The sequence below is a fragment of the Desmodus rotundus genome, chromosome 3 (assembly GCF_022682495.2).
Source record: "Desmodus rotundus isolate HL8 chromosome 3, HLdesRot8A.1, whole genome shotgun sequence".
NCBI classification, from domain to species: Eukaryota; Metazoa; Chordata; class Mammalia; order Chiroptera; family Phyllostomidae; genus Desmodus; species Desmodus rotundus.
In genome coordinates, this window is record NC_071389.1 from 125,297,742 (window position 1) to 125,314,590 (window position 16,849).

Sequence of the window (16,849 nt, forward strand, 5' to 3'; positions counted from 1 at the left end):
AGTTAAAGTGTCACAACAGTGCTTCTTTTACAGAGAAGGTTATTCTGTTTTAAAAATTGAAAAGTTGTGGTCTGGTGAGTTAATTTGTATGCAACAGTATATACTGTCATGTATAATTATGGGCCTATGCTTCAAAACAGGATGCTTTGTTACTGACCCAACCTGTTCTTATCTCTGATGGGTTTGAATAAAGAATTCCCTGTCTTAAACGAAAACAAAACAAAACAACCCACCATGTTTTCCCTTATTCATTCAAAATCTGTCCACTCCCTGCTGTTGATTCCAGAAATCAAACACATAATCTACTTCCAAATCATATTCATTTTTCAAGTTGCATTAAACCAAAGTTTAACTTTATTGAGGATAGTTTCTGGCAGTAAAAAGGGTATCATTTCCTGGCTCTGTTAGTCACACCAAGGAGTAAACTTCAAGAGATGTCATTGCACCCCAATCTGTGGAGTCTGTGACTTATTTTTATCTTAAAAATTTTTCGTGAATCCTGATGAGCCTTTCCAGCTATCAGTACCGCCAATGTTCTGAATTAAGATTTTTTTGTTTTTGCTTTTGCTCTGTCACCGGCTCACATGCAGCTGATGACCCCATAGTTACATTTCACAACATGTTCTCTCCGTCCTATTTCATACTCAGCAATCTTCCAGACACCTCAGCTCTTGGCAGAGTGCATCCTTCATCTTAATTTGTTTGAAATTTGTGTCTCCACCTGGACACCCTGAAAGATTAAAAATTTACCTTATCCTAAATGATCTTATTTTTAACCCCCTTCCCCCAAAGAATCGTTCCCTTTGTAATTCACTTTCAGTGAAAGACTACATTATCCGTTATTGCCTAGGCCAGAAGCTGTAAACCTGAGGCCCAGTGCACTTCCCTCTGTATCATTTCTCATAGTTTGTTGATTACAGATCGCTGGAGACTGCATGTCTTTTATGTGGTTTCTGTCCTCTACCATCACGCCACAAATTTAAGTTTTTAGGCTTCTCCTGGACTATTTCAGAAACCAACTACATTCTCCTGGCTCATTTTCTTAGATCTAAGAAAATGTCATGCACATAGAACTGTTGTGCCCAGTAAATATTTCTTAAATTAATCATCAGTGATGAGAGGTGATATTCTGAGATGACTATGAAAATTGCTGTCTTCACTCTACCCTACCACTTATATTCCTTAAAATCTCTGAAGTTAGTATTCGTGTATAAGTTTCAGTTGGCAGTGTGATGGGATATGTAGTCCATCAGTCTCACCTTATAATGCATTGTGCTTACTAATTTAGGCATGATTTTAAAAAGAATTGCTTTATAGCTCAGAATTATTTTTTAAATCATAATTGATTAAAGTTTTATTTTGAATATTTTGAATTATGTTTATATCACTGTTCACTAAAATAATAGCAATGCACTACTAAAATATGTAGTCCTCAGTGTATTGTTCTTAAGCAGGTATACCCATGCAGATCCATGGCCCTACCCTCTGAGTTTCTGAGTTAAATAGCATCCGCCACATTTTCTTCTGCATTTGAATCATTAAAAAACATTTTTAGTGAAAGCCATGATTAAATAGGACTATCATCAGAATTCAAATGCACAGAAAAACTCAAATAAATATAAGGCCCCTGATAAACAAGTGGGATATCCTGGGGACAAATTTAGGTCATTATTTCATGTTTTTTATGTGGTTTGATCAGGCCTAACTCAGAATCAATTTCCAACTTTATTTCTACACCAGACTGTATTTACTATTCATGTTGGTATTGTTTTAAATGTAATCTAATTGATTATTTAGCACAACATTTATGGCAAAATATGACTATTTTAATTTTGCTGACAAAGAAAACTGAAACAAAGAAAGGTTTTATACAAAATTACCAAGAATTTTATCAGAAAAAATAAAATTAAAAACCCCCATATATTGATAATTATACAGTATACTGATACACTATCATAAATATTTTCATTCTTATGACTATTTTCAAATTTGTAAAGAATAAAGGATTTTTGAAGTCAACTTTATAAGGCTTCCTTTTGTTTTAATATTGAGTTAATTCCATAGCATGTCCCATTTAGGCAATTTATTGCCAAGCTAAAAAGTACAAACTCTAGACAAATAGTTGAACTCTAAGATCTGAATATATCTACTTTTTTCCTTGTCACATAAGTTATAGATATTATTTATGTCCTAATAACAATGCTTATTGTGTTTGAAAATGTATTATATCTTTTTTATATATCCTAATATCTGACTTTCATAACCCCAATGTGAAATAAGTCAACAGTTAATATTTCTGTTTTGTAGTTGGAAGAATGAAAGCACAGAGGGATTCTGAAGCTTTTTTAAAGTCAAGTATTTTTATTTTTAATTGTATTTTTCCATTACCATTTATCCCCCTTATACCTTCCAACCTGTTGTAATTACCATGCTGTTGTCCATGTCCATGAGTCCTTTTTCCTTTTTGCTCAGTCCCATCCCCTCACTCTCCTGCCATAGAGCTGTCAGCTCACTCTCTCTTGAGTCTGTCTCTGTTTTGCTTGTTCAGTTTGTTCATTTGATTCCACATATGAGTGAGATCATATGGTATTTGTCTTTCTCTGACTGACTTATTTCACTTAGCATAATGTTCTGCAGGTCCATCGATACTATTGCAATGAGTAAAATTTTCTTTTTTATGGCCAAGTAGTATTCCATTGTGTATATATGTCCCATAGTTGTTCTATTCACTCATCTACTGGTGAATGCTTGGGCTGCTTCCATATCTTGGCAATTGTAAATAACACTGCAATGAACATAGGGATATTTATAGTTTTTAAATTAGTGTTTGGGGATCCATCAGATTAATTCCCAAAAGTGGAATCAGTGGGTCATAAAGCAGTGTCATTTTAATATCCAGAAATCAGTTGCATTTTTATATGCCAGTAGTGAACTAACTGAAAGGGAGATTAAAAAAAAATCCCATTCACAACTGCTTCAAAAAGAATAAAATGTCTAAGAATAAACCTAACCAAGGATATAAAAGAGCTGTACTCAGAAAACTATGACACTTAAGGAAAAATTGAAGAAGATACAAGTAAGTGGATGCACATACCGTGTTCATGGATAGGAAGAATTAACATCATTAAAATGTGCAATACTGCCCAAAGCAATCTACAGATTAATAAAATTCCTATCAAGATTCCAATGACATATTTCACAAAACTAGAACAAATATTTCAAAAGTTTATCTGGATCCACAAAAGGCCCTGCAACAATGATCTTGAGAAAGAAGAACAAAGTTGGCAGAATCATGCTCCCTAATATCAAACTATGCTATAAGGCCATAGTAATCAAAACAGCCTGGTGCTGGCATAAAAACAGGCACATAGATCAATGGAACAGGATAGAGAGCCCAGAAATAAACCCAAACTTTTCTAGTCAATTAATACTCAACAAAGAAAGCAAGCACATACAATGTGCTAAAGATAGTTTGTTCAATAAATGGTGTTGGGAAAACTGGACAGATATGTGCAGAAAAATGAAAGTAGACCACCTTCTTATACCACACACAAGATAAATTCAAGGTGGATTAAAGACTTAAATGTTAGACCCAAAACAACAAAAATCCTGAAAGAATTTTATCATTTCTCAGCAAAATGATAAGTCAAGCAGTTAATATAGGGAGAGAACACATATGTAAAATATAAATATGGGGATCATCAGCTGCATATGAGCCAGTGTCAGAACACAATCTCAGACATTGCTTGTAGGAATATTTTATCAGATATATCTCTCCAGGCAAAGGAAACAAAAGAAAAAATAAACAAATAGGACTACATCAAACTGAAAAGAGTTTGTACAGCAAAGGAATACAACAACAAACAAAAAGACAACTCAGAGAATAGGAAAACATATCCACCAATACATCTGATAAAGGGTTAATATCCTAAATTTATAAAGAACTTACAAAACTCAACACTGAAAAAAAAACCCCAAAACAAAAACCGAACAACCCAATTAAAAAATGGGCAAAGGACCTGAATAGACACTTCTCTAAAGAGGACATACAGAGGGACAAAGCCAATTGACATGGAAAAAAGATGCTCACATCACATAGTTTTATAATAACTGAGGAAAAAAAATCTAGAATTTTACATCATTTACTGAATGAACAATTTCTATCATTTGGCTGTGAAGCTGTAAAAAGTGTGACAAAACTTCCTGATAGGTAACTGAATTGTTTTTTTTTTTAATGTGATGTTTCTCATGCAAATTTTGGCATGCTGACCAATGTAATCTACCGGAAACAACACAAGAGTTTGGGACAAGTAATCAGAAGACAGGTTGTAATCTCAGCTATAACATTTAACAGCTCTTCCAGTTGCTATCGCTATAAAACAGATTATCCCATCACTGAGGGACTTAAAACACCAAAAATCATCAAAGAAATGCAAATTAAAACCACAATGAAATATCATCTCACACCTGTCAGAATGGCTGTCATCAATAAAACAACAAACAACAAGTGCTGGTGAGGACATGGATGGAGAAAGGGAAAGACTTTTGCATCATGGGTGGGAATGCAGATTGGTAGAGACACTGTGGAAAGCAGTATGGAGATACTTCAAAAATTAAAAATCAATCCACCTTTTGACCCAGTGCTCCCACTTCTGGGAATATATCCAAAAGAACTCAAAACACTAATTCAAAAGAACATAAGCACCCCTATGTTCATTGCAGCATTATTTACAATCACCAAGACATGGAAGCAGCCCAAGTACCCATTAGTAGATGAGTGGATAAAACAACTATGGGGCATTTACAGTGGAATACTACTCAGCCATAAAAAAGAAAATTTTACCCTTTGTGGCAGTATGGATGGACCTAGAAAACATTGTGCTAAGTGAAATAAACCAGAGAAAGAAAAATACCATATGATTTCACTCATATATGGAATCTAATGAACAAACTGAACTAACAAGGAAAATGGGGACAGACTGATAGATGGAGAGCAGGATGACAGCTAGTTGGTGAGGAGGTGACAGGGTGAAGGGATTGAGAAAAAAGCAAAAAGGACTCGTGGACATGGGCAACAGTGTGTTGATCGCAGGCAGGGAGTTAAAAAGGGACTAAATGGTAATGGAAAAAATTCAATAAAAAATTAAAAAAATGAATTGTTTATTTTTAAATAAAATAAGGGATTCAGAAACTAGATCAAAATAGTATAGTTTGTGTGAAGATTGTATTATGAGATGACTGTAACAAGGTCCACATGCTTTTCCTGCACAGTGATATTGATGTTCTTCTCATTAAGAGTTTTAGAGATCTATGTTTTCTCTCCCTGATTCTAGGAAGGTTTTTGGATATATTTCAATTTATGAAATTGAAGTTATGCAATTTCTGAAGTTAGATAGTAAAAAGTAATATTCCTTCTTACTGAAGCTTGGAACTCAGCTACCAAGCTGGGAGGAAACTCAAATCTTGTGACAAGGCTTTTTATAGGTGTAGTCAACAGCTAGCATCCTGGTTGGTGTGGCTCAGTGGGTTGAGTGCCTCCCTGCAAACCAAGGGGTCACTGGTTCAATTCCCACTCAGGGCACATGCCTGGGTTGTGGGCCAGGTCCATAGTTGGGGGCAAGAGGCAACTACACATAGATGTTTCTCTCCTTCTCTTTCTCTCTCCCCTCTCCTTTCTCTGCAAATAAATAAATAAAATCTTAAAAAAAAAAACCCAGCTAGCATCAATCTACAGACACATGAGGGAAGAACATTTGAGATAACTTCATCCTTAACTACCATCTGACATCAACTATATGACATATTCTAAATGAGAGCCCAATCAACCCTCAGAACTAGGAGTGATAATAATACAATGATTTTTGGTGTTTTAAGTCCCTCAGTGATGGGATAATCTGTTTTATAGTGATAGCAACTGGAAGAGCTACTAAGTGTTGTAGCTGAGATTACAACCTGTCTTCTGATTACTTGTCCCAAACTCTTGTGTTGTTTCTGGTAGATTACATTGGTCAGCATGCCAAAATTTGCATGAGAAACATCACATAAAAAGTAAACAATTCAGTTACCCATCAGGAAGTTTGGTCACACTTTTTACAGCTTCACAGCCAAATGATAGAAATTGTTCATTCAGTAAATGATGTAAAATACTAGATATTTTTCCTCAGTTATTACAAAACTATGTGAGAGTTCCATTTTTTCCCCAGTTCTGGTAGTGGCAGTCAATGACCTTGGGCAAATCAATTTACTTCTCTTTTGCATTAAAATAAAACATTGTGGCACAACTGTAACTACTGCCTGAGGCAAGACAATTACAAGAAAATAATCTGAAAGCAAGTTTGGTTTGATTCTGAAACATTAAATAATTGGAGGGACTAGACCTGTAGTATGCAGTTGGACAAATCTGAGCGGAGTAGGAATGATAAGCCAGGCAGGGGAGGTTACCCAGCTGGAAAACCCTGTGTGCTTAGCAGCAATTTTGAGACCTTGTCCCCAGGGTGACCTTTCCTGTCCAAGCATATCAGTGGTCCTGTGGTTTAGATGCTCTGACCTTTTATATCACTGGTCATGCTGCTCCAGACCTCCCCCTGACCTTTCCTCTCCCAGAAAGTCACTAATTATGTGCTAGGCCCCCTCAGAGGAGGCAAAAGGGGACCCGGGAATAGCTTCATAGGACTCCTGGTGCAAGCCCTGCATAAGCACTCCCTTAAACACTAAGCCCTCAGAACAATGAGGTTTTGGCCCCCGGTCAAGTAATCTTAGAGATAAAGCCTCAGGTCTGTTGACCACAGAGACAGAGTTTTGGTCAAATTAGAGATAACATCTAGGCCTCAATTATGTTTCAGCTCCAGGCTCAGAAGAGCAGCAAGGCCAGGCAGGATGATGCCATGGCTGATATCAGGACTAGCTGCAATGACAAATGACTCCCTTCTTCAGCATCAACCAATCAGTGGAGATCATGACCTTGAGGAGACACCCTTGAAAAGTTGATGGATATTCTATTGAGATCTCCTCTGTGACCTCTAAACAAAACCCTCAAGAGAAAGGACCCAGTGAGGTGCTCTCTCTCTCTCTCTCTTTCTCCCTTGCATGCCCTTGTCTTTCCCCAGCTTGTTCTTTTCCCGGCAAACACTGTCTTTGAAGCACATGCAGCCTTTCCCCCTCTCCTTTCTCCCTCTTCTTCCCCCAGGTTTTCACACACTGCATTCATTCTCCTAAGTTCCAAAGGCCTTTCTTTTGCCTCTGTAACATGTTTCCTGAGCCCACACAACCCAGAATGTTCACTTCTCCCACCTCTGTGACTTTCTAAACAAACTTTTGCTTGTATTTAAGTCTTGGCTCTAAATTCCTCCTTAGCCCGAACTGAAGTGCCAAGCTTGCTAAACCAAAGTCCAATTGCTGCTAACATTCTGGTGCCATTTTGCTGCTAACATAGTGTCCTGAGAACAGTCCTTCATTCTGTGCTCCTATTGCATGCTAATGAGCAAGCAAAACTAAAGGAAAATATACTTAGAGGGCCATAGAGATTTAGTAAAATCTTTAAGAGATTATGATTTTCATCTTTATTCTAATTGCTTCAATCTGTTATGAATTCAACCTTAAGAACCAGACCTTTAAAAAGATGAAACAATTACTATTTTATAATGGTATAAATACTTACCATTTGCTAATTAAAATGTCATGAATATGATGTACATATTTATTACAATTTTTGTTATATTTTAAAATCAGTAAGGCTAAATAAGGCATCCGGCACAGTTTTAAACAAAAAGAAGAAACAATATGAGAATAAGTTCAGGTTTTACTGACATTAAGTTTCAATTGAAATTGAAGATCTAGCATGCTGTTAAAGTTGTATTCTGTATTATCTTGGTGAACACAACTATTTTAATGGGAGGCTTCTTTCCCCACACAACAAATTGATAACAAATAAAATTCCACATATTGGCTTATATTTCTGTCACAGAGAAAAATGCATGAGACCTTCATGAATGAATGAAAATATTTTTTTTTATTTAAAAAAGTTTTAATCCTCATTGGAGGATCTATCTATTGATTCCAGAGAGAGAGGAAAGAAGAGAAAGACAGACAGACGGACAGTGATGTGAGAGAAACATCAGTCGGTTACATCCCTGACTAGGGATGAACCGGTAACCTAGGCATGTGCCCTGACCAGGAATCTAACTTGCACCCTTTTGGTGTATGGGTTGATGCTCCAACCCACTGAGTCACACTGGGGCCAGGGTAAAACTATTTTTTATTTTTTAAATACATATTCAAATAGAATCAATTTCTTGCTTAAAGATGTTCAGTTGCTTTCTATTTCAATTATAATACACTCCAAATTCCTTTGCCTGGTACACGAATTCTTCCATGACCTAGTTTCTGTCTTCTTCTGGAACCGCATCTCTTTCATCGCTCCACACCTGATCACTGTGCATCATCCGCACTGGTCTCCTTGCTGTTATTGTGGCTTAAGCAGACCACCATTGCTTTCACTCAGGCCAGGGAGATTGCTGCTTTTTCTAACTACAACACACCTGCACATTAAACTGACAGAAGACAAGTTAACAGAATAAAATACAGTTTTATTAAGATTTTAAATTTTATGTTCACAAGGGCTTCACAAAAAGAAAGTCAAAACCTGAATAAGAAGTTAGACTTGAAGATTATGCACCATTTTAACACAGGGCACTAGATGGTAGAGAAGTGACCAGACAAAGGAAAGGGGGTTTAGGCTGGTTGGGCTAATGAACTGTGGACAAGTAACTAAAAATATGCAGAGGAAACTAATGGAAGATAATAGTTATTTTGGTAAGATTTGCTTATGCAAACTCACCCTGGCATCCACTCTTTGTCTTTGGTAACAGTGCTCTCTTCTCTTGGTAGAGGGAGGGTACCTTTCTCCTGGGAGATGTATGTCCTGCTTTTAGAGAAACAGGGAGGAAGATGTAAAGCCTCTTCTTCACCTGCTATTTCTCATTTGCCTTCAGCTCAAAATAATCAATATGCCGAAGTGGCATATTTTGAATTCTTTCACCTTGTTTATCTACTTCTTATTACGTATTTGACGGATCTTAATCCTTCAATTTTGTCATCCTTTCATTGTGTGACTCCTCTGGACTCAGTGCAAACACCACACAGGCAGGAACCTTCTCAGCATCAGTCTTTTTCCTTTCTGTATTCACAGTTCCCAACCCAGGGAGGGTACTCCTTGCAATGGTTTATGGACCCCTTTGTTCCTTTCTCTTACTTCTCTCACCAATGTAAGCTTTTCTTTTGATGATTTTTTGCTCAGTCTCTTTCTTTATCCCTCTTCTATGCAAAGATAACAGTGTTGAAAGAATAGACTGTCAGATGCAATAATTTCCATTGGATACAATTTTGACAGAAAAAAATACCTTGGAAGTTTGATAACCCACAATGGTTTGGAGGTCACATATATAATAAGACTACGAGTTCTAGAGCTTCAATATCAAACTTGAATCCAACTTTGTCATTTACTGTGGATGCATCTTGAGGAGATTGTTTGACCTGAAGCCTGTTTTGCATTCCTAAAGTTAGACTGATAATACTGTCTGCTTAATAGTTGTCATTGCAATGGTTAAATCAATCTATGCCTCTGCTTGTGGCATACTTACTAATGTCCTGTTGGTATGAAATCCACTGGGCAAGCTCAGAGTCACTGTGGAATAACACTAAGAGTGGTTTATTGGAAAACACCAATGTAACAGTTTACTCCTCCTGTCTGGGCAGCCTCAAAAGCTGCACTGAATTGTGCTTTTAAATCCTAGTTTGTGTTATCATTGGAAAGACCCACTTATCTTAAAGATAGAGAACATGTTTTCAGTTTACCTTGTGTACCAAAAGATCAGTTATTAACTGGACTCAAATAATGTTCAATTAGTATTTATTAAGTTGAATAAATAAACTCATTATACATTAGCATTTCCCAAATGTAAGCTGCAAATTCAATCTTGGAAGACATGTGAAAAAAGGGTTCCACATTAAATTCTACAGCAGATTGGTTACAATATTGTTCCCTATACTCCATCATCTTCCTATATACATCCCTTGAAATTTAATTCTTATTAAGAGGTGTTTTCATCAAGAGGTAGAATCTTCTTCTCTACCCCTTAACTCTGTGCTGTACTTGTGACTTGTTATGTCCAATAGAAAACAGTGAAAGTGATGTTTTCCCATTTTTAAGTGTAGGTCCAGAAGGCTTAGCATTGTTTACTTCTCTCGCTATGCAATCTGCCTCTGCTAGGACAACAAGCTCAAGCTGCCTGCTGGAGGATTAAAGACTATATCAAGCAGAGTCAAATTACCCCAGCTGAGGACTCTGGACCATCCAGTCCTTAGGTGAGCTGCCCAGTAACTAGAGAAGCATGAGTGAGCCTAGAGATCAATTTAGCCTGATTCAAATGAGCAGAACTGTTCAAAAGCCCATAGATTCAAATTTTGGGGGTGGTTTATTATAAGAGGTTTGTCCTGAAGGTATCCAGCCATGTAATATAAAAAATAGAGATGTTCATTGAAGAAGACATAAGAAACATTGTACATAGGATAATGATGCCTCAAGCCCCTTCAAAGTGGGCACCTTGGGACCCCACACAGGTCTCCCAATCACCATCAGCTGCCCTGTTGAATTTTTCTGAATCTCATTGACAGTCTGAGATTGCTTCCCTTTCAAAGGTGATTTTAATTAGGGGAAAAGCCAGAAGTCACAGGGCACCAAATCTGGGATGTAGTGGGGCTGAGTCACCTGTGATATCTGATGTTTCACCAAAAATCTCTGTGTGAGACGTGATGCATAAGCAAGCTTGTTGTCGTGATGAAGCTGCCAATCACAGGTTGCCCATAGCTGTGGCCTTCTCAATCATCAGAATGGTTTCTGTGGAGGAATGTTCAAGCTTAACACAAAATTTGATGCAGATTCATTGCTCTACTGGCTCAGTCATTTTGAATGTGTCAGGCACACAGTACACATGCTCAGTAAATGGCATCTACTGCCCCCACTGACTAGTACATGGAGTCATCACTGTTTATGCATACGCATTCCAGTCTATTCTCCTTGGTTGCCAGGTTACATCAGTGTTGTGTAGACCATTTTTATTATATTAACAATGGCTGCAGTTTTTCCAGACAGACCACATATACATCAGTAGAAAATTGATACCAATATCCCCAGAACTTACTACACACACACACACACACACATAATATGTATGAAACTACAGAACCAATAAAAAAAATGAAAGCTCATAACTTCCCCAATTATTTGGCTACGGGAATTCCACTATCCCTCCTTGTTTTTGTTTTACTATTACCAGTTACATTTATGCTTTAACAATTTGTACAGCACATTTTGGAAAGTTCTGTAGAATTCAGAAATAGGATAATTTGCTAGAAAAATATAAAGTGGTGATGCTTTTATTGTTTCTACTTACTTTGAAATAATTAATTTGACTAAATTTGGTCAGGTTTATTATATATATATTCTTAAAGTACTTTAATAATTTTTTTTCCTGTCTTTGCTACAAATGCCCTCAGTTCTCATAATTCAAACACAAAAATTTTTGAAAGTCCATTTTATGGACTTTTATGTGAAGATTAATCATTCACACTAAGTCATGCACACACTTGAGTAAAGTGTTCAATGGTAGTTGACTTAAGGGTCAATATTAAATCACACACTGAAGAAGTTCTCAAAAAGTGCTTTGCACAACTGAATAGGTAAGAGCCAGGTAAATGGAATGGAAGATAATACTTAGATACCGGTTGAGTGATACAGAGCTAAGTTTAACTTTCTTGCCATGAAAATAATGACTGCTTTATGCTTCCAATATAAAAGCTTGTGTTCTATGGCAAACGTAATATTGTCTGAAATGAAATCTTATCTGATTTTATCATGATTTCTAGGGTAAAAGTGTGACTTAAAGTATTGCTTTCAAATTTAAACAACTTTAAGATTTTTAATATCCAGTTGAATTTTACATGGTAATTTAAAAATGAGTTTATTTTTGTAAGTTCTTTTTAAAAGTGCCATCTCTGCCACTCTGAGAAGTTACCAAGCTTTTCATAGATTTAAAATGTAAGATCTTTTGATTTTGTATGCTTTTATAGTTATAAATTTTAATTTCGGATTAAAAGTCAGGTCTAAGTCATTTTAACACTAAAATATTAAAGTAAATGTAGACAAACAGTTATGAAGGAGAATTTAAACCTCTTAGCAGAATAAAAATTTGACCATAATCATTAAATTCTATTTATTTCACTTTAGTTAAGTATTAATGCCTATTACTCTAAGTCAGTCAATGTAGCTGTAATTGTTTTCCTAATTAAAGGAACACATTTCATTAAGTAGCATTTGAGGGAAACAGGCAATACTATATAATGTTATAATCTCCCATGTAATGACCAGTGAGGTGGCAGTATTTCAACTAAAAAACAATGATAGATCCTAGATGAAGAGAAGAGGGCTGGGAACAGTAAAAGGATTTGGCAGACTTTGATTCCACACCTCTGGCCCTGGAAAGGCTTTATTTTTAAAACAAAGACAGTTATTTTTAATGCCTGAGCAGTTGGGTCACCACTCAACTGCTTGTAAAGCAGCAGTCCCCAAACCTTTTGGCACCAGGGACCAGTTTCGTGGAAAATAATTTTTCTACAAACTGCAGGGCAGAGAGGGGCTGGAGACAGGAGCTTGGAGCTCAAGTGCTGATGTGAGTGAGGCTTCACTTGCTTGCCCACTGCTCACCTCCTGCTGCGCGGCCCCGTTCCTAACAGGCCACAGACTGGCACGGGTCTGGGGCCCAGGGGTTGGGGACCCCTGTTGTAAAGGGATTGGCCAGAAACCCCGTTATTCTACACCTCCTGATCAATTTGGCATTCCCATGAAGGAGTAAGGGTATCCCTGTGATCCCTAGCCTGTACAACTAACATTTGAAGTGGGGGGCTTAATGTAGGGCTGCCCCCTATAATTATTCTAGTTCCTAATAATTGAAGAAGTTTTCTTCTGAGTAGAAGGGCCGGACACTCTGGGACTATGAGAAAAGAATGAGAGAAGTAATACACATTCCAGAGACAACCCAAAGAAGGGATCACGTTTCAGGTTGTAGGCTTTCTGGTTACTCCTAGGATGGTGCAGGGTTGTGAGGAGGGGGTTTTGGAGAACGAAGTAAGGACAGAGTAGGTGGCCCCAGTATTTAATAATAAAGTCACTGTCCTACCTGCCACATCCATGAGTGCCCTAGGATGTGTATTCCAGTCCAGGAATGGCGACCTCTTGAGGTGGGGCCAGCTGGGGTGGGCAGCTTCAGTCTTGCGCCACCATCTGCAAGGCAGCTGTGGACTTGGGCTCAAGAGTTCTTTAACTCAAGGGACAGAAGGCTGCTCAGTAGCCTGCCTTCTTGCTCTTATAGCGTGGTGCCTGAGGTAGCTTGTTATGATTTGGATATTCCTGAGAGCAGTTCCTCCTTCTGGCACATGACAGTTAGTGTCGTTTGGGGTGGCACAGGAGGGGCCTGTGGCATGTGATTGTCTTGCAAGAGCAACTAGAATTGAGCATGCCTAGTCTCCTTCCCTTTCTCGTTCTCCTGAGCCCTGACCTCCCTCTCCTGGTCCCAGCTGTAAAAGACTACATTGGCTGTAGTCAGCATTTCTTCCAAGAAAACTCTGGGCTTCTGAATGCGCTTTTGTAGATTCTACTATCAGAGGCTGATTGAGTTAAACATTTGTCTTTTAGTATTACCCCGCCCTCAGGTGATTGTAGATCTGCTTTGGTGTGTTTGATGAGTGCTTCCCTTAGCCTCTCTAGAAATGTGGTGGGATTTTCATCTGGACCCAGATTAACAGCTGAGACCTTGGAATAGTTTATGGCCGTATGACAGCTGACCTTAAGTCCTGCTTTAATGCAGAGTAGGAAATGATTCCTTTCCCACTTCGGGGAAGAGCTGTTATAGTCCTATTCAGGAGCCATTGGTGGGACTGCTGTTTCTCCTATGAGATATTTTCTATCTGAAAAATATAAGTTGCTAAATTTTCTGGCCTTTTTTATTACTTTCTCCTGCTCAAAATCTGATAGGGTCTGCCCCAAGACAACCATAATGTCCTTCCAAGTTAACTCCTAAGCAAAGGTGAAGTGTTGAAAAGCATCTGTATACTTATCTAAGTTGTCAGAATAGTTTCCTAAGTTGGTTTTAAATTGAGACAAGAGAAAAGGGTTTGTGAATCAACTGAGGGTCAAACTGTCCTGCAGTTTCTACTACAGCCTTGTGGGTGGGGAAGTCTTAAGGGTAGGGAAAGCAGGGGCCATTGGTTGGGCTGGGGGTCCCGGGTATGGGGCCAGTAAAGAAGACAGCTGGAGAGTTTTGCCCTGAGTTTCTACAGCAAGAGCAGCCTTGGAAGGGGTCTGGGAATTAGAGGATAAGTCACCCGTTGAAGTGGTGAGAGAAAGCTTATACTTAACGACATAAATCTCCATGACCCCTTAGATAAAAGAACACCTGCACATATGGGATTTTGGACCATTTACCAAGAAGTTTGCAAAAAAGGTCAAGCTGTAAAATTATATTGTAATTTCAGTTCTCCCTTAGTGGCCAAACCTCCCCATCCTATAGACAACATTGAGGCCAAGCAGTGTTGCAGAAAAATATAAGTCAACTTTTCTTCAGGGTTTAAGGATCAAACTGAGGCCAATTGGAAAGGATACATCTAGAGGGGTGCCAGCAGGAATGGATTCTTGGCTTCCCATCTAGAAGGGACAGATACTGTAAGGTTAGAGAGCCCAGAATCTTGGGGTCTAAACCTGAGGGTTTCAGCATCCTGAAACCCAGGGAACTGGGCCTCAGCATCCCGAGACCCTGGTATCCAAAACAGAGATCTTTGTCGTGGATAGGGTGGAGGCAAAGGCAAATCAGCTCCTTCCCTTCCTGAGGGGTTGTTTACCATGCATAGGAAGAGTCTTGGCAGTTTCCCCATTCTTCCAGAAGCAGGAAAAGCTCAACCAGGCACGGGAGCCAAAGAGGTTCGACCAGGAATTGAGGAGGAAATTATATGAGGCTAAAGGGAAAATAGGAAGAGTGGAGTCATGCAGAGCTTAGGTACGAGCAAAGTGGAGGCAAAAACTTTGGTGACATTGAATTTGGCACCTGCTTGCTAGAGAGAGGGATTTTATGAGCTGGATTCCTGCTAAAAGCTGTAATGCTGGGACCTAGTGAGTCATAACCACATGTCCTAGATTATAGGCCTAAAATGAATTGACTAATCCAGTAACAATGACTCTCTGAATGGGGAAATACTCTCCAGGACCAATAATCTAGATGGGCCCAGTTTTGTGGGTCTTTGGGCTTTAAACAAAGGATTTACCTGGGGATCCCTCTTTTGGTAAAGAATCAGAGGTGCAGGTGGTAAACACAAATTTGTCCCCTCTGCCTCTCAAAGGCACACAAAGGACAGGTTCATTCCAACTTTTCTGCCCATTCAAGGTACTTTAGGGAGCTGATCTGATTCAAAAAACTGTGCAGGAGGCCCCTGAGGAGGTCCATGCAAAAGGTTCCTTGTTCCCACATGAGGTGGACACAACAGGGCGAGCCTAGTTTGAAACAGGAGTATAATGCAGGGTTTGGAACAAAGAGTCAAAGAGTCTAAGAACCTTGGACTCAATGTGGTAAACTATTGTTAGGCAGGGCCATAACTGGCCACAAGGTACCAGGAGTTGTCTATTGATAGCCTCCAGCCCATAGTGGTATAAGCAGCGTTCATAGCAGCAAGAGAGGGGAGGCATAGGGTCTCCATCAGCAGGGTGGGGTACTATCTAGTGAAGACACATGACCCAGAGGAGTGTGGCCATTGTTCATTAAGAGAGCAAACACAACACTTGCCCTGCTTTCAGGGTAGGCAGAAAGGGTTGAGGTGTAAATAGAGTGGCCAAAAAGCAGCAGGAGAAGCTAGATCTAAAAGGAAAAGTGAGGACTTATGAGAAAGACTGATAGAACGAGAAGGCATGGTTAGGAAAAGGAGCCTAGAAAGGGTGGAGTTTTCTGCTGAAGGTTAAAATCTTGTCTCCTCCTCTGGAGAACTAAGTAGGGGAAGTGCCACATGGGTGGGAGTGTGATTGCTTTTACAATGTTCCTTGTTGCATGGATGTTTGCTTGCAGCTGGCAGGGGACCTAGTGTCTCTTTCGCAGTCCATGATCAGCTTATACTTTCATGGGTGACTTCTAGCAGCAAGCACCCTTGTGGACTTTAAATGCTTGACCCATGCCCATGGAGTGTGGCAATTTCTTGAGAGGGAGAGAGCAAGATACCCTCAGCAAAACCAGTAACTATAGAGAGCTGGTTTGCAAACTGCTATCACCAAGGATACAACCATGAAGACAGACCAGGCAATGTAAAAGAGTGTGAAAAAATCAAGGATTCATGGAGATATGGTCGAAGAAAAATTGCAGTGGAGGAGACTTACCCTATCCAGGGATCTGAGTCACAGCACCAAATGATGTCACCGGGGCTCGGTTCTTCTCACTGGTGCAATAAAGAGTTACAGGTGAGTGAGACAAAAGTGGGTAAGACGTAAGAGTTTTATTAGTATGTCCTCAAGGGTGAGAAGGGGCCTCCTGAATGTGGTATGAAAGGCTGGAGTCTCTTGAATCTGCTACCTTAAGTACATGTGTGATTATTGTATTAGCATAAGGGAGGGGTTCTAAATTGATTGACAGATACTTGGTCATATAACTTTAGTCTCTTCTGGGCATGTCCTTTCCCATAATTCTCCTTGACCACCCACAGGGAGGTGGTGGTGGTGGTGGTGAGGCTAAAACCACAGTGGAAATTTTGCTAACAAGGGTGG

At 39.0% G+C, this 16,849-nt stretch overlaps 1 long non-coding RNA gene across 2 annotated transcripts; it reads right to left on the reverse strand.

The window, feature by feature from the left end:
- Positions 1–8,070: 8,070 nt before the first annotated feature.
- Positions 8,071–16,619, reverse strand: LOC112305513 (uncharacterized). 2 transcript variants are annotated; one of them, XR_002974820.4, is made up of 4 exons: positions 16,466–16,619; positions 10,766–10,894; positions 8,837–8,920; positions 8,071–8,549 (listed from the first exon to the last, which is right to left on the reverse strand). It is a non-coding gene; the product is annotated as an uncharacterized lncRNA (long non-coding RNA). The 2 variants fall into 2 exon arrangements; XR_002974822.4 differs by having other exon boundaries at positions 8,837–8,923.
- Positions 16,620–16,849: the final 230 nt, after the last annotated feature.